The 19,279-nt window shown below is 39.9% G+C and overlaps 1 long non-coding RNA gene across 1 annotated transcript in view; it reads left to right on the forward strand.

The window, feature by feature from the left end:
- Positions 1-524: 524 nt before the first annotated feature.
- Positions 525-19,279, forward strand: part of LOC308059177 — a 49,847-nt gene continuing 31,092 nt past the window's right edge. Inside the window, exon 1 of the long non-coding RNA XR_013926156.1 lies at positions 525-2,039. This is a non-coding gene — a long non-coding RNA (uncharacterized lncRNA). The remainder of the gene's footprint in view (positions 2,040-19,279) is intronic.

Here is a 19,279-nt window from a genome sequence, read left to right on the forward strand (position 1 = left end):
CATGACCCATACATTGGCAGAACTCAGCATTTCTTGAAGTATAAAGGTATCTTCACTTTCTTTTGAAATGTGTGTTCTTATCATTTATAGAAAACACCTGATTACCATATTAATTCTAACTGGGGCTCAACTCCCTCCATGTCCTTCTGGGACTCCAGCCCAGGTTGCCCACCTTACAGGGAGCTCCTCAAATATTCATTGTGGGTCCACATACCAGCCCCTTGGACCCGCCAGAGAAGGGACATCCCAGTTTCATCGCCTGATGGCTTCTACACTTCAGGTAACCATTAACTACCTGGTGCTTGCTGAGGTCTTGGAACTATAGGTGTAGCCATGAACACTTTTATCTCAGGACTCAGGTGGACATCCCCAAGTGATCAGAGATACCTCCTGAAGCCTCTCATTCAATTGCCTGGCTGAGCTGAGATATATTTATCTTGCTCATCAGCTGCTTTTATTTTAAGCCTCTCTGAACTGATCAGGTTGTTTGTCTGGGGCCTCACCCTGGAGGATTTAATTTTCCCCATCTGCTGTGGGAATTGTAAGTACCTGACATACCTTGCTTCTGGGACCCATTTTGCAGGCCATACTTTTGAAATTTATGTGCAGCAGCATCAATCTTACAGCACCTAAGATTTTTATTGAACAATATCTGAATTTCTCCGTTTCAGTCCCCTGATAGTAAAAGACTGGGAAAGTAAGTCTTCCTGTTTAAACATTGATGTCCCAGGACAGGGATGGTACCATGCTCTACAAGTTCTCAGAAGTCAGAATAACAGGATCCTTAAAACAGAATGGTAAAAAGTGTCATTAATACAAGTGATTTTAATTAAGAGTAGTCTTAGCTGTACAGAAACATGGCCCAAAGCAATTCTAATTTCACCAACTAATTTGCTTAAAAATGCAAAGGTAATAGCATTTTTTGGTTTTGCCACTGTTTGAAAGGAAACCACTACGATAAAATAATAAATCAAAATATCAATTTTGGAATTACTTTTAATTCTGCTTAAAGTGGAACTGTGTCAGTTTTACAATTCAAAATGACCTTGTACTTTGCTTTAAATTTTTTTTATGTAGTTCAAAATGAAAACGAGGTATTTGATTTTTAGAATGAAGGACCTACATCATTCCAATAGGACCAAACTGATTCTCAGCATTTCTAGCAACCCTAAGGAATCCCTGATTCCCCTACACATTGTAGATCTAACTGCAATACAAAAAAACCTCACACAACTATTCATGACATATGCAAAGTGGAAAAATTAGAATAGGGATATGATGCCTATTCTGAGCGCATGTGTCATTCTCCCATTTCACAGTGAAATCCCCTTGACAATGTTAGATGCAGTCATGCAGGACATGCTGGGGATGGAGAGCTGTGATAGCTGCAGTTTGAAACAGAACCACGAAGCCAGGGCACACTGTGACAAAGAATACAGGACATTATGAATGGCTTTGGATAAAACCCAGCCCCACTTCTGTTGGATACAATGTGAGAAAACATACGTCCTCCAACTCCAGACTAATGAAAGTTTCATTTTGCACAGTGTATACTGCCATGGGCAAGAATGATATTAATGATATGGAAAAAGACCAGCCTGTCATTTCTGCTGAAAATGATAAGAGAAGACAATTCTCTGTAACAGTTGCGAAACCACTGCTGGAACAACTTGAGGAAAAACAAGATAAAAGACTGGTTTTTCAGTCTGGTATCCCCCACTGCCAGGACCAATAATTTACAACAGCGCTCCATTGCTATGCGAGAAGAGAAGAAATAATGTCAGCTCAAACCCCATTCAACGCTGTGGAAGTTTTTGCTCCTAAGAGTTCAGGGTTAAGCTATGAGTTATAATTTCATAGGGCTGGTTCTAGTTGTAAGCAAAGTAAACAGCTTTGTGATAGGGAACATGTATCTATTGGCTTTGGATACTGTAGTGCAGGGGTCCTCAAACTTTTTAACCAGGGGGCTGGCGCGCGGATGCAGTGGCAGGCAGTCATCTGCGGCTGCTTGGTTTCCCCCCCCCAACCCCCGCCGGGGGGTGGGGGTGGGGGTGGGGGTGGGGGTGGGTGGCGGGGGGGTTCTGTAAATATCGGGGGCTGGAATGAGGACCCTGGGGGGCCGTATGCAGCCCGCGGGCCATAGTTTGAGGACCCCTGCTCCAGTGCCTTGGAAAACCTGGCTGGATGCTGGTGCCACCGATGGGGAACAAGTACGTGGAGAACGAGATGCTGTGGTGGAAGGCCCCTACAGAAATTACCTTCCACATTCTTTCAGGGTTCTCCCAGTTACAACTTCACCCACCTTTGTCTTGACTCTTAGTGAGAACAGTCCTGGGAATGCCAATATCCAGCATTGCCTATATGGCTAAGAACCATTACACTGAGCATATTTCTTCAGACCTTGTTTCTCAACCTTCTCCTAATGGGAGATTACATTTTTATACATGTAAAAAAACCCCACCCTCATGATATCATTAACTTAGTCAAGAAACAAGGTAGAACTGAAGATGAACAGGATAACACATGAGGTGACACTAGATGATTACTGCAATGGCTCTCATAGACTAGTTTCTTACCGATAGGAGCATTTCCTAATGCTGGAAGTATTAAAAAGAGAGTTTGCGCTGTGATTCAGGAGAGCAAATAATGAAGACCGATAATAAGTGAAGTAAGGACAAAACTAGGCTAACTTCTAGGAAGAAGTAACATGGAGCCCAATTATTTCCAAATACTATTAGGCCTGTCATTGAGGACATTTCAAAGAAGAGTTCATCAAACATAACAAAAACTCAGCAGACGTCTTGACGGGGTCAAGCAATGGTAATTTTCAGTTGCAACATGTTCAAGCACGTACTCTAAAGGATTCTTTTTAAAAATCAGAGAAGTCAGGAATGTTTCAAAAGTTCATCTTTTAACACTACTAAAAAGGTTGTTTTCCTCCTCTGTCTTTCTTTCTCTTCCCTCCCCTCCACCCCCTACCCCAATATCTTTGCACAAGGCTGCTTTCATGATGTTCCTCACTTCATTCAGGAACCGTCAAGACCTGAAAAAAAGAAAATTGACTTCAGGATCTTAATCATCACCATTTGGATCAAAACAGCCATCTGTATAAGAGCTTAAGAGTGGAGACAATTGCAGTAAATTAGTAGCACAGGGTGCTTGTGCAGAGCTCGGCAGAGAAGCGCCTAAACTTCTGGAAGCAGTTTGTCACTGAGAAAACACAGATGAACCAGCTCAAAACAGGCTGCTAGTATTTTGAAATGTTTTTCTTCTCTTAAGGCTGTATCTTATGTTGAACTTGAGCTGGGGAGATGAAGAACAGGGATGTGTGTGAGGGTTGATCTGAAGGATGTGATGAAAAGGCCGTATTGGCCTAATTCTAAAACACGAAATAGGACCCAGATGAATGTGTAAAACTTTAGGGTGAAGTTAAATTTGATAAAATGTGTACAGCTCCCAAACCTCATTACTTCTTCCATATGTTCTCCTTATATGTCCCACCTACCTTCTTGAAACTGCTGCAAGCCTCTGTCTTGAGATTCATTTTGGTAACAAGAGGCTGAGATGAGAAATATGAGGGCTTCTTTAACATTGAGAAAATACATGAGACTTGAGAAGATAATGAACCAATTCCTGTATTAAATATTTTGGGAAATGGAGCTCTACAGTTACCGAGATGACTTAAAAACACTATATAATCACTAGTAGCTTAGTGTAGGGAAAGTTAGGAAACTACCACATTTATAACAACAGTCACATTTAAATGAAAAGCTTGTCTGTTGAACCTTTTCCAGCTCCATGGTTATCTTTTCCTTGAATAACCCCTTTGGGAAGAGACTGTCATCTTAGATAATTAGATAGTACCTGGCACTGGGGTATAAAATATGTTTCATGACATTTTATGAGGCATGTGTCAGATTTCCGCAGGAATTTAATACCCAAGTACTTTAAACTAAGCTGTGATAAAAAGCAATGTGCATCTTGTGTCTATGACTGGCAATTAACCTGAGGTCAAGCTGACCTGAACTGATTTTTGCAGGTGGGGAATGAAAATGAAAAACAGCATATAAAAGCTTGGCTACAGTATGGACTTTCTGCCATAAAGACGGCGTACCTGCCCATTTAAATATGAGCAGTCTTGCTTTTTTTGACTAAAATTTGAGGACCACCTGAGGCTAAGCCACTAGAAATCAAACGCAGGCTCTTGTGGCTGAATCTATATATTAAAGTAAGTTTAAAACTCCAGAACAGACTTTGTCTGAAGGAGTAAGTTTCTATGCCCAAGCTATAGATGATGAGAAGTTGTCCTATTTGGATAAACAGAGTTTAATGTTCTTACCCCAGATTATCACTCCTTCAGTTTATGCAATTGTCTTTAACTTCTGCAGGAGCAATTCTGGGAAACATGCACACTAATGATAAGGCTTCCATATGCACACACCATCTGAAAACACTCATTTTTTCCCCAGCAGGCTTACTTATAGACAACTGGCATTTTAGCTGTCTCTTCTGACAGCCTTTTTGTGTCAAACTTTTGAAAAGCATCACATTTTCTGTTTATTGGTCTAAAAAAAAAAAGAAAATAAAAGTAGTTTTGCAGGGCTCAGTGAAGAAAGTGTTGTAGATTCCTTGATTTAGTTGTCTTAGCTAGCTTGGGGAGGGAATGAAATGGTATGATCTAAGCTCTGTAGTGAATGAACGCTGGACACTCATTCAGAAATACAAAACCCAAAACACATTTTTAGCCATTTTTGCAAAGTCTTTGAGACTCTCCAGACATGATTATTTCAGATGTTATCTCAAACATATTAGACAGTAATAAATAAGTATGAAAAAGAAAGATGGCTTCTTACTGTTTTTCTCATGGGTAAAGTCTACCAGACCAGTTTCCTCGTTAGTATACAGGGAGTTTCATGCTCATAATTCACAATAGTGAACTTCCCCTCCATATAATTGGAGAAATAAATCTATAAATCTTTATGTTGATTATACCTTGCAGCTAGAGAGAAAAAAGTGGAGTACTGTTGTAATAACTATATCAAAACTTCACATGATGGATAGGACTTAAATCTAACATTTCTAATATATACTAGATTGAGGTGTTCTTGGTAAGACAACTGGCTTTCTAAAATTGCTTTTGGTAGAGTAATATAGAGGCAGTTGTTGCAGAAACTGCTAATGAAAGGGAACTCTCTTCTTCCCATGTAGGTAATGCTCACTGAAGGTAGCTGGAATTGGGACCATAGGTCAGCCCTATAGTATTAAAAGTTTTCAACTTCCAGTTAATCAGAACTTTACATAAACTGTCCTTGAGTCAAAGACTACATAAGGATCTTCCTGATCTTTTCAGCCAACTCTGCCAAAATGCTATAATCCATTTCTGAGTTGATCCAATTATGAGTATTTTTGACATACTGATACAGAGTGAGCATCTCATAAAATCTATATCCCATTTTATATACCAGTCTTGTTTGATTAGAAATTATTACCCCTGACTGGCTGTAGCAATGGTTTGAGTAGGGTTTTAAAGATCAACTCTGTTAAAGAGTAGTGACAGATGATAAACATTCAAGGTGGAAAAGCCCTCTTAAATCATAGTTTGTCCCCCTAACACACGGTAGGCTCTACTGGTAGTACAATCTCCAAAAAGGCAAAAGCCCAGGAAGAGTGTACAAATCTCTCAGCAAGCACTGGTACGCTTACTAATGGAGGGAAAATGTGCCATGTTCAAGATGGAGAGTCCCTAAGTGATATTCTCTGATACACAAGAAACAGTCTCTGCCTCAGCTAGAGATCTGACCTACTCAGGAGATGCCTTAAAGAGCAGATAAAAGACATACAAAGTGAAACCTTTCTACTTGAATCTGAATGCAATGAAGGAAAAAATCTACACCTAAAACTCTGGCCAGGGGGTCCTACCCAAGAGAAAAGATTAGGCTCCTATTTTGAGGATGACTGTCCATATATTTCATCCACTGGCTGCTTCATCTTCCCATGCGATTTCCACAGACCAAAAGGAACTGGGTGACCTTTTAACTTTTTTTCCCCTGTTTCATACAACAGGTGTTTGCAGCTGTCTTATGGCTGGTGACATTTTAAGGGGCATTTTAGAAATGCAAATTATCCATTTTTTTTTCTGTTTTTCAATGGAAAATGAAAATCACATGCCGCAAACCTTGGGGAGGACTGGGATCAGTGTTTCAGCATTGTACAAGAACTGGCTTTTATAGGAAAAAGAAAATAAGCAAGAAGGATTATTTCTTTATGCTGAAAAAAAATGAAGCCTATCTTTATAGAAAATATTAAAAAATACAATAGCTATTGTCATGAAAAAAATGAGTGGTTTATTTCTGCCATCACGTTAGCTCCTTCTCTGTGATCTGTCTCCTCATGTGTTGAATTACCTATTTCTTTTTTTCCCCACCTGCAGATCTTTTCTCCTGCAGTCTTTTGGGGCCTCCTGGCATTAGAAAGGCTTCAAAGAGGCAGCCGCTTCTTAGCAGTTTATCTGCTCCCCTTAGTATTTAAACATTAAGGAAGACAGTGGATGTAAGAAGCTGCATCTGAGTTTATTTTATCTTAATGATGCAGCCTGAAGCGTCAGCCGCGTAGATCATGTACCCCTGAGGCTGATGGTAAACACTATGCAGAAGCCTATTGTTTGCTGAATGTATCCATCAAAAGATTATTGCGCTTGGCCAAGTTGCTTCAATTTTTCTTTGCTGAATGTATAAGTCCAGGAATCCTCTGCTCCTCAATTCAGCAGAAAGATATTTTGTGTTTAGTTAAGCAAACATTCATGTAATTGCAGGATTAGTTCTGGAGGGGGATGTCACTGAGATGGATGAGCAACAGTCTGGAGAAGCAGCATTTGTTACCAGACATGTTTCCAGTGCTAACTTTTTATTTTATTTTATTTTATTTTATTTTATTTTATTTTATTTTATTTTATTTTATTTTATTTTATTTTATTTTTTAATAGTCATTACCCACTTTCCCACTCATATTCTGTAGTCTGCCAGAAAATGCATACCATCCAAAGAGAGGTCTGAGCCACTGGGCTTTGTACTGTCATACAATTCACTCTGAGGTCATACTGTGCTGAGGGCAAAAATCGATACCTTACCCACTTGATCTGCAGCAGAACAGAGACAAACTTCTTTTTCCTATCCATTGTTCTCTGCAGAGCTCCTTATTGATCTGAATTCTCAGTGTCAGTCCACTTCTTTCAAACGCCTTGTTCAGAAGCTGTATTTCAAAAAAACCCACCTTTCTATGAGAACCCACCATAATGTTAAAAACAACGTATGTGGAGGAAAAATCTATCTTGAAATCAGGTCACAATGCTGGGTTTGGGATCTTCGGACTGAATTGAAAACATTACCGTAGAGTACCTCTGGGTATATCTGTACTGTGCAATAACCTGTACAGAGATATGAGGATAATGAGAGCATAGCCATGCCAGCGAGACAGTCTGCCTGAGCTAATTTACCTGGCTTCTCTTAAAGAGCTTTTCACACTGAGCATACTGTAATACACTTATTTGCTTCTGCAGCTCAAGTTAACGTAGGAAGACTGCCTTAGGTATTTCTGTATCCACTGTTCCCAAGCGGAGAGGTGGGAAGGAAGTTGTATCCTGGCAGAGAAATTCCTTACTTTTACCTTTCCACCTATCTTTTCTTCTTCCTTATCTTGTCATTTACCAACTAAAAATCCTCTCTGGAATGCCACTGCTAGCCAGTGAGGTTAATGCTGGTACACACTTTCCAAAAAGGGACAAGAAGCCATTTGATGGAACAGGTATTTCTTTTATATTCTTCTGATCCCCCTTCACCCAACCTGTGCAATGATTTGGGCAGTGGAGTTGAGATGGACCTGATGAACCGCAGCATCCGCAGCAACTGCATTTCCACTTCTAACAGAAACAGGTCTTAAGCAGCTTTTGAAGAGCAAGGCAGGACTGAGGGAGGCAGGGGATTTTTGCAGAGGTGTGTAGGGGCTGGAGGTAAAGAATGGATGGCTGCTGAACCTGGGGAGGGCTAGAAAGGACCAGACATGCAGAAAGCGCTGGTGGTGCTTGGAACTGCTTTGGAAACCAGAGGCTGGACTCTTACGTTTGGGAAAGCCAGCTTGAATATTATAAAAAAATAGCATAATCCAAATAATGATACAGGTACACAAACTTTACTTCATTCTGCCCTGGTTGCCTCCCCAAATTCGAGTGGTGCTCGGTCAGCAAATGTGAGGTGGAAGGAGACTCCAGAGGCATGTCTGTACAAAGATCGGTTCACTTGAAAACTGAAATTGCTGAAACTGGGACATACAATAGGTTGTTTTGCTCTCACAGATAAAGTGAGTGTTGTATGAAAACATGTAGCTGTTTAACTATTTGATGAAGTTAAACCCAGACTTTTTCCCGTCACCACCACCGCCACCACCACCAGCCAGACAGTGAATAAACCCCCAGAATTAAAGAATAGGTTGGATTGAGTGAAACCTCAGCGTTTCAAGTAATCCATCCCCTGCTCATCCTTTTAAAGCTATGCACACCATATTCTCTCCACCTTTCCATCTGTTTTGTATTCCTTGTACTGGAGAGCCCCAAACTGGGAACAGGGCTCCAGATGCAGTCTCACAAGCACCGCATAGAAGGCGAACACCACAGAATACACTGGCTTAAAATTATATGGGAACAAGACAAGAAAGAATTTGCTTTGTTAACATTCATCATATCCTCTGTTTAAACCACTTTTCCAGTAGATTAATGCCACCAAGAGTATTAATACATTTAAAAACTGTTATGGCCAATAATGTTCAGCTCTTGTTTAATGAATAAACGAGAAACAGTAGCTAGTAATGGTAATCCATCACCCAAAGTATGCAGTTAATATAAAAAGCAACATTAACACAAGCACATCTCCACTAAAGTAAAAAAATACTCCAGCCCCAAGTATGCATGATATGGAAAAAAAGGCAATCCTTGAAAGCAAAATTGCATACCTGGCCTTGGAAATTGATAAATCAGTCTCACGGGTAACACATGCAGAGTCTCTGAGCAGATTCTGGATCCAAAATTGTCACAAAAAGCTGACAAAGTGCCTAAGTACCTTTCTCCAACACCCATTGGTAACACCAGGAAAGATACAACTGTGCTTGGTACAAGCAAGTAGGAAATTGCAGGATGTGATTTGACTATTCCACAATTACAGTGATAACACTTTGCTTTTCTGTATGGAGATCCCCAAATCCTTTAAAAACATTTATAAATGAATTTTCAAATAGCTAAGTCAGAAACAATATTATTTTGATTTTATAGCAAGAGGTACTAAAGCACAAAAGCATTAAGTGTCAGCCAAGGTTTGGGGAAAAGCTGAAAATAGATGACAAATGCCACAACACCAAGATCAGGTGTTGTCCTAGCATAATTTTAATTTCTGGATGCCTTTATATACAGAGCTATATGACGGCTTCTTTTGATCACAAAATCTATTAAATGAAGTGTTTGTGGGTAAATATTGAGGTTTTTTTATTGAATTCTCATGCAAGATTTTTTAAACATATTTTCCAGCTTAGATCTGTACAAATTGTTTTTTCTTATCCAGTACATAAAATGCTTGTAAATTATTCTGTGGAATTTTTGTTCTTGATTAACAATTCTTGGGACTAGCTTTTCTAGATTTCAGCTAATGCTTTCAAAGTGAAATGCCTGAAGTTGGTCAGCAAAGTCCATACCGAAGCAGATAATTTAGCATTAAAATTTAAAAATGTTGGCTTCAGGTACAGTATAAACCAGCTTCCCAATGTCCAATTTATAGACATCCTTCCAACTCAGATTCTCTTTGGTCATCAGGGACTAAGAGTAAAAGTTGTGCTGGAAAACATCTTTCAGCTTTCCAGTATTATATTTTTCCCTTTGAATGCTGTGGAAACTCCAAATGCTTTGTAAGCATTACAATGAAAACAATCATAATGATTCACATGAGATGAAGCAAGTATTATTTTTTTCTGAAATATTTATTAATATTAATAAATCATTGATCTGTGAACTCCATCAAGAGATGTATTAATGCTCTCCTGTAGTGTTTTTTATTCTTATTTTTCTTTCTTTGGTTGATATAAGTAATATAAGGTACATTATACAGTAATATAATACAGGTTCCCTCTATAGCTAATGGAAAGGAGTAGGCGTCCCTAAAGGTGAAGAGACAACGGTCTCTGTATCAGTAAGTGCCCATCCATCTCCAGTGACCTCCTGAATGGTTAGCCAGATACTTACCTGAACCTGAAATACAGTTTTGGGGCTGAATTTTACCAAAACTGAAAGCTCTTAAAAAAAAAAAAAAAAGCAGATGTGCTAATATATGTTCCCCATAAGTGTCTATATCCACAGTTTTCTACCAGCCACTGTGACTTAGCACCAGAGAAATGCTTCAGAGAGCTCCTGCTGCCCACTTTGGCACTAGTTTGTAGTAACACCATCTCTTGCAGAAACTGTCAGTGCCCTTTGCTTAGCCAGGGGGTAGCTAAGTCCCACATACTCATGCTTTCACTCACATGCTTAGCAGTGAGTACAGTATATCTAGACCTAAAACATCAGTGCTCAACACATTTCAGGAACATCACTACACTGAGTCTGCTCTTGGCTGTCTGCTTAACTTTCCACAGAACATCGAATCAGCCTGAGGGCAGCAGTCCTGCTTTTCAAGTTGCCAAGTGTCTTCACTGGCTCAGGTGATTGGAAATATCCTCTGCGCTCCAGGGTGAGCACAGTGATTAGAAACTTCTTTTCAGCTCTGGAAATGAAGCTTTCTCCAAAAGAAAGCATAGACATTTAGGCAGTGGAACAAGTTCTGAAAAATAAGTGAAAAAAAGTCATAAGAACATGAATTCAGTGAATTGAGAATGTGAATTCAGACTTATTGCTGCTTTCACATTAAGGTGAATTGTATTGAATGGCTATCACGTCTGTGTGCAGCCATAATGTACAGTTCAATAATAATAATAATAATAAAAGCACTTTATTTTGGCATTTAAAGTGTCTTCTTAATGCTACAGTGGTGGTAATTAAAATAACTACTGTTGTGTGCAGCCAGGAGTTAGTGGCTTGCACTGCAAAATCAAAATCTCAGTTCCAGAGGATTCACATCGGTTGGTTTGCCAATAGGCCATTGATTCCTCACTGAGTTTATACGTGGGGAAGTAGATGCAGCCACGGAGAATGGCAGTGTTGATATTTGGCCTGCCGCTGAAGCAGTTCCCTGGGGAAATCCCAGTCTGAGGCTGATGTAGATGGTCTGGGCTTCTGGATAATGTTATTTAATCTGCCTCGTATTCTCAGGCTGAAGTGGACAGGCTACAGCTAAAGAAGTAATTTGCGTTTGTCCAGGACTATAGTGGATAAACTAGAAAGACTTGTGCTGGGCCCTATTGATTGCAAGGAAGTCCAAATAACAAACCCTTGTGTCCATGCTCAGCCTCACTGCAATCAGAGGTTTTACTTACTTCATTGCAGGTCACAGCACAAATTTAATTAAATCCTGATAAAATCAATTTGCAGTTCGTGTCCTGCTTAAGTCAAGAATAGAAAACTACTGAGCCAGGCGCCCAGCTGGAGAAAATTCTCAAGTAGAAAATTACAACTGCAATTTTAAATGTTCGTCTTACTTCATCTGCAGGAAAGGCTAATGGGCTGGATCCCTGGCTGCACAGGACAGGTGAGCCCATTCAGCAGCGGTAGGACTGCATTTATTTCTGCCAGCTGAGGTCCGTCCTTTCAGCAAGTGGATAAATGCAGAACACGTGTTTTCAGGAAATCAACACTGCCTATGGACTTTAATCACGGCACTGGACATAGGGCTCGCCTGGTATATAAAACTTCCATATCATTTGTGATGACTCAGTGTTGTTTCTGTCCCCAGTGGCAACATGACATCCTTTGGGACATCCAAAACTTTTCTCGCTGACATAAGGGACCCACCATTTGCATCACAGCAAAGGTCTTGTGACCACGATTGGGATTTCAAAGGGCAGTATTAAAGGCTTCATGATTTCAAGGGAAATCAGACAACATTTCAAAGTCTAGCTCCAAGGTTCTCAACACAGCTGGGACATGGCTGAGGGACATAAGTGGGGCAGATGTTAATAAAAAAAAGCAAGTTCTCCCTGGTTTTTAGAGCAGAGGACAGGCATCAGGGAGATCCAGCTGCAATACCAGCTACCTGAGTGACCTGGGACATTTGGTCATGGTCCAATCTGGCTTCAGTAGGGGACTAACTGAATATCGTGGAGCAAAAAGTATGGGTTTTGTCAGCTTCAATGGCAGAGAGCACCCAAGCTGCCATTTTGTGATAGGTGAGCATCCTAGCTAACTAGTCTGTGACTGCAAGTGGGAGCCTTCACCTTAAGGAAGACCGTCAGTTTCTACACGTGATCTGTCCCTTCTGTAGTAACTTCTCTGTGCTTATTTTTCTTTTTATAGAAGACAGATGCAAATGAGCATGCTGTTTGGTTTGCTCTTCCTGGTCCCCACGTAGTCAGAGCATCACTGTTTCTTTGCAGAACAAGCCTACTTTGTATGTGCTGGATGAATCCAGATTCGCTGTGCCTCGTCCGCGACTTGGAATGCTGATGAATAACTCAGTGGTGCCCTCTGGATAGCTGATACCAATCAGTGGATATACATTAGAGCTGCACTTTCGGAGCCTGTTTCCATGACAGCTAAAGGGTTTCTGGACATGCTTATTGCACCCTCTTGTGTTTCTTCACTACAAATGCATGATTTATTCAGCTCCACGCTGGTTCCGCGTTCTGATGATGTCCCAGTGGTGTCTAATGCTGAGCTTCCTGCAGGACCTCACTGGTAGAGCACAAAGGACTGGAGAAGAGGATAAGCCATTTGTGTGGATGGGGATGCTCAGCAATTATAGAGCAGATAGGGGGTTGATCAGTAAGTGGAGCGAATCAGCATCTTTTTTTTTTTTTTTCTTTTCCATTTTGCTAGCACCCATTAAGATTATGGTCCTTGAAATAATGGATTCAAGTCACAAAATATGTATATACCTAGGAAGGAACTTGCATTAGACTATGCAAGCAATAGAAACATTTATTTAGCATCGCTCTGTAACTTATGCACAAGGAATTAAATTCACAGCCACCTTGCCTGGCACTTAACTGAAAGGCTTTCCAAGCTGTGATGGATGGCATGTGGGATCTAAAGAGCTTTTCCGGTTCTTCTCACTTCTTCTGTGGTGGGCAGGTTGCCCAAGTCCCTCTCTTCCTTTGGTTTGCAGTTTTCATGAGCAAGGAAGAGATCCTTCAAATAATTATCGATTCTGATACTGCCAGCATAATTTCTTATTGATTTTTCCTTTTAGTTTCAGGTTCTTGCCGGTTGGAGCTTTCTAGGGCCATCAAACAGACTGACAGCTTTGAAAGACTGAAGCCAAACACACCCTTTTCTTCTTTGTCATATTAAATGAAATTTTAAGCTTATCTTTACAAGGTTTTATGAATGATAGTAGATTTTTTTTCATGTTTTGCCTGAATTGAAACCTCCAGTCCTATAAAGTGACCAGGGAGGTGACCAGCCTGTGTTTGCTTTGCAGTGGATGAGGATGACAGATGGTGAAATTACAGGGGGAACAGAGGACAAACGAAGGTCTCGCACATATTTTTAAGGCAGATTGTTGAAATCCACAGTTTCACCGCAGTGTTATAACAGTGATGTTATCATGATGAAGCCTCTGAGCTTCCATTATAAATCAGTAGTATTAGGACCCCATTAAAACTCTCCCCATTTTGAAATTTTCCCATGAGAAAAGCAGATGAATGTGTTGGGAAAACACCGGCAAAAAACGTCCTTATTTTCAACCTGTGTTGCTTATACAGCTTTGGTGACATACAAATGCTTTTCCACCTCCTCAGGCCTATGCTCTTGCTCAAAGTGCTAGTGGGATGTCAGGACTGAGGTCTGCATCTGAATGAAACCGGAGGTTCAACAGGGAAGAGCCTTACATATCTTGCATATAGAGAACTAAGAAAACTGCTGCCAGTGTCAAGATCAAAAAGTAAATCTCAGGATAGCAATATTGTTTTGAGCTTTTTTTTATTAAAGCTTGCCAATTAAACAGGGTGTTTTCAGCTGGGTGGGAGCTTGGTGCAGAACTGTGAATTATATACACATATATACATATATATATTTGTAAGTGAAAGGTAAGGTGGTGAAATTCAGATAAAATGAATACCACGTGTCATAGCTGTTGCCACTGTTGCTGTGGTAACCAAGCATGACAATGTGTCAGACAAGTTAATTTCAGACAAAATAAACTGTTTCATAAAACTGTTGGAGAAGCAGATGGATTTTGTCTTAAGATGGACTCTTAAACATTTGTTCTTTGGAAGTACTTAGAGGCAGACCAAATAAATACACATTTATCTCCTAATAGCTTGCTGAAATGAATGGGCTTTCCAGATGCTTTGGGACCATCTTTATTACCCATGCCTCACTTACTAAAGTTTTTTCCTGTACCTTCCCAAACTGATGTGTAGGCCAGTTGAGAAGATGATTTGATTTCTTTTTGCTGTATTTCTGCTGAGTTGCTTGGCCTCCATTCTCTGCACCCTCTCTGAAAGCTTCAAAACTCACATTTTCCACATTTTTATTTTTCTCTGTGAAGTGCAGATTTAACTATATACTGACTTTCCTCCTTAGTGCCTTCACCTTTGCTGTTAGTTTAATATCCTTCAGGCTGCTTCCACCAGACTAGCCTTAATTTTCAATGAAAAGGTGGCACACAGAACACAAGATAACTCTATTTGGGATCTGGGTGTGATGACTAAAAATGAATTAATCACTAGAACTAGGTAATGATGGTTGCTAAGGCACCAGTAGTCACAACGTGATTACATACAGGATAAATAGAGGCTAGTCCTAACCAGTAATATTTTAATTTAGTGCTTCAAAAGGGCAATTTCCCAGTGCTGAGGAAATTTATGAGCCAAAGAAGGTAGGTATAAAAATACGGCTAGAAAAATCACATCTTCTTTTAGCAAATAGATCCAACGCCCAAGAAACCCACCAAGTCAAGATCAAGTTACCAGAAAGAACACTCGCATCTAAATAAAAAAATCAGGAACTGAAAAAACCCAAACAAACAAACCAAAAAAGGAGCAAAACCTAAAACTATAAGAAATGAAAACAAATGGCAATTGTCATAACCAAGAAATTATGTGATTAAGATAATTGATCAGAGAAGCTGATGACATGAGGAAAAAGCCATTGCAAGCACTGTTACAGAAATATTAAAATATATTAAGAGCAAAATAATTGTTATCAGTATGTAAGCCTTTGCTACAGACAGTGGTAAAAATCATGAATGATATTGCAGAATATAAAAAATGCTCCCTAAACACTTCCATCCTGAAAAATGACGAGAGGTTATTACACATATTTGGTGATGACAGCTCTGCTTGTAAGTGGTTTAGTAAATCAAGGAATAAATAGCCAAACCTACCAAAACCATGCCTCTTCATGACCAGCCAGTTCAGACAACTTTCAGAAGACTAACAGAATTGGTGGAGGAGATGGTTGATGTATTGCTGTGAACGTTAATAAATCTTTTCATTCCACTGAAATTCCAAAAGATGGAAAGACTACGTGTGAGAGTGTATTGTGAGAGGCACGGGAGAAGCTGGAGACCCGACATCTATCACTCCCAAGCAATATAATGGAAAAGCTTATATGAGTTTCGCTTGGTAAAGACTGTAAATATAATTAATGCCAATCAAAACTGTCTCTGGAAAACAGGCCTTGTCAAACAAACCCGATTTTATTTTTTAAGGAGATTACTATTTTGGTTGGAAAACGCCAGGCTTTCCTACCGCACTCACCTTCATATTTCACAGCTTTCCAACTAAAAATACAGCACTATAGAATATCAATACACCCTGCCACCTAACTGACATGTTTTGCCAACGAGGAAATCACGTCTTGGGGAAACAAATGTAAAATCATTGATACAAACACAGACTGCTCTGCTGATTACAGGAGAAAACCATAGGTGACCGCGATGTGTGGTCAGTATGTGGTTTAATTACTGCCTGACCTACAGTCTCCCTGCACCCGTCCTAGCCTTATGCTCCTCAAGTACAGATATTCTCTAACATCCAGCAGGGAACTCCAGAAATTCTGCCTGACTTGTTACAGCAAAGATCCTGCAAAAGAAGAAATTATAGCCCTGAACAGATAGTGTTAAGCCAGCTGCTACCCTACAGAGTACAAGGTATAGAGAGAAAGTGAGATGATTTTGGGTTGTCAGCTCCATTTTTGGACAATGTGAGAATGAACCCTGATGTCTGATGGCCTGAAGAGTATTTCAAGCCCTTATGACTAGTGCCATTTTGAACTGTGTTCTCAGGACATTTAACAGTGCCCCAACAGTGCTGGCGTCTCCCAAGGGATGCTGTAATGAGACTGAGCATCTCACAAGTAACACTCAGCGTCTTGCAGGATCAAACCTGTATTTCTCACCAGGATGAAATCTAGTCCTACTATTGAAGCCTACATTCTCTCTTGCTTAATTTCTTCCAATTATTCTTAATTGTACCCCCAGGAGTAGAGCTCTGTGAATAATTGATTTTTTGTTTTGTTTTGTTTTGTTGCCAAACTGGGGGAGGGGAATTATTCAATGTTGGTTGGAAATGAAAAACATTTGGGTTTTCTCACCATAGAAAAGCCCCTTTCCTGGCATTTTTCAGGTTAAAAAAAAAAAAAAAGATATTCTTTTAATTTAAACCAAAGTGGTTTTTTGTTCATTTTCATTTTCTAATGTTGTAAAAAATTAAGTGTAGCTATATGCAACCTTAAAGCATCATTTGAAATGTGATACAGTCAAAACATGGCATTTAAAAACAGTGAACTGAAATGTTTCAAATATAACAATTTGGAGCAGGGGGTCTGATGTAGACCAGATTCAACCGAAAATAGTGAAAAATCTTCATCTCCACTCTCAACATGCATTTTCTAGTGACTGAACTGCTTTCCTCATTCTCCCTCCCAGATCACCCAATTTTGCTATGATCCTACTTAAACAATCCTGCCTTTCGTATTGACTTGGTGCTCAGCTTACAGACATAGGCAGATTTATACCCCTTTCCTGAGCTCTCCTTTAGCCAAGCTCTGCCCAATTAGTTCCTATTTTCCCTCAGAATTCAGTCCCTTCTTCCTACTTAATATTTTTCTTCTTGGATTTACCTTCAATTTATCAATGTGTGCCTGGGCAGGAGGTGCTCAGAAGTGAGTGCCATGCTAAACTGCAAGACAGTGACAACGGCTACCTTTCAGAGATAGCTGGGTCTTGCTAGTTTTTCTGCAATTACCATTTTTGGCTCAGGTTTCTGTGCTTTACCAATCTCCTTGAAACACATTTCAAGCTGGCAAAGGTCTGTTTAGCCCTTCTTTTTTTCCTAGAAAAATCATAGGTAGCTCATTTGTAAGCATGGATTGGAAAAGCAGGCATCCTGGATGCTCTTGCACCTTTTAATAGTTTCTGAATATTTTACATTACTGTGTTCGCTAAAATACCTGTTCTTGCCCAACTCAAATATTCATCAAATTTGCCTGAGGCAAAAACTTAATACACATACTTGGTAGTTCCAAATATTACTTACGAACATCTGCGTGTGTAGATGCCTGAGGCTGTAATAAAGTCAAACCTGTCTGTATGAAATATTGCAAGAAAAAACACTGGAGGGTCACCAAATTAGAAAAGGGGAAGAAAGGAAAAAAACTACCAACATTTTCCAGCACATTCAATTATCACCTGTGCTCTAATACCTTCCTTCAACCACGATCTCAAAGCAAGTTGATTTGGTAAACAGTGAGGAATGTCCAAGGATTGCATGCTGGGGAGAACCAGGCATGGGAAGAGCTATGAGAAACTGTGCACGTTTTCATAATTCATCTGAGTAGAGCAACATTTACTGTCCCTCAAGGTGATCCAACACTGAGTCCTACTGCCAGGATTTAGTCCTTTCAAAAGCACATGAAGGCTGATAATGAAAGTGCTAAACCTGCCAGTATTTCTCTGACTTTTTCATTGAGACACATCATCCATGCTTACATGTTTGTTCAGCACACACGCTTCATTGATTTATATTGTGTGAACATACCTTAGCTGTGTTCTTAAAACTTCATTAGTGTCTGTTGAATATCCATTTAAATCGGAATTTTATTCATAAATGCAAATTTACAAACATTCTTAATTGTGTGTCACGCATCAGTGTGATTACAACTCCATCTCCTCTGTTTTGACATAATGTGGATTTAATATTTTGCAAAACCACCAGCCTAGATAATGTATAATGACTTACCATTTATGCAGAGGCAAATGTTTCCCATCATATCTCGATTTGGTCAATACCTATTGAGAAAGAAGGCATCCTGCAATTAACAGGAATAAACTAACAATAGCCACTGCTGTGGCCCTGTATAAAAGCAGCAGAATGCTTATTTTCTAATAGGAATCAGAAAATATTCCTTTGTTCAAGAACAGAAATGCAATAGTACACATAAATGCTTTGCGCTGTCTACAAAGAACGGATACACCAAAGCTTTGCCACTGTTGTGTCATTTTAAATGAAAAGTAAATGAATGAGATGCAATTAAAAGTAAGAATAGGATGTCTGGTCTTCATTTGGACATTTTTCTCTGTCATTTCACCTTTCCCACTCCCCCCCATGTCCTAGTTTTCCCTCTTGATCCTATAACTCTAATAATTTACTCTTGCGAATCTTCACCTCCTGTCCTCAGAGTTGTCCAAATTCTAGCTAAACAGTGGGCATGACATAAAGCCAAAAATGCAAACTTCCACCCCACACACCTGTTCCAGACCAGAGTGAAGGACTCCAACCTGCTGGCTACGTGAGTAGCCACAAATCCTGTCAAGTCACTGTTTTCCCGTGTCTCAGTGGCCCTTTGCCGTGAGCCTGGAATGCCATTCTCATTTCTTCTTCTACAAATTGGAGCTTTAACCTGGCACAAGGGTGTGCAACTACAACCCTGACAGAGTTTTAGTTTTCAACAGCTGGAAGGGTTGTTCAGCAGGGAACAAGCATAAGCTCCAGGTTGTTTCTCTTACTGAAACTGCTGGTCTGCTTTGTGACTTCTGGATTCAAAGATGCTTCTACTCAAGAAGACCTTCCTGACAGCATGGCACAGCACTGAAAAGGGAATGCTTTGCCTTCTACAAACATCCACCTGTTTTATTGTATTGGGAAACCA

Source organism: Falco punctatus (genome assembly GCF_963210335.1).
Source record: "Falco punctatus genome assembly, chromosome: 1".
Classification (NCBI taxonomy): domain Eukaryota; kingdom Metazoa; phylum Chordata; class Aves; order Falconiformes; family Falconidae; genus Falco; species Falco punctatus.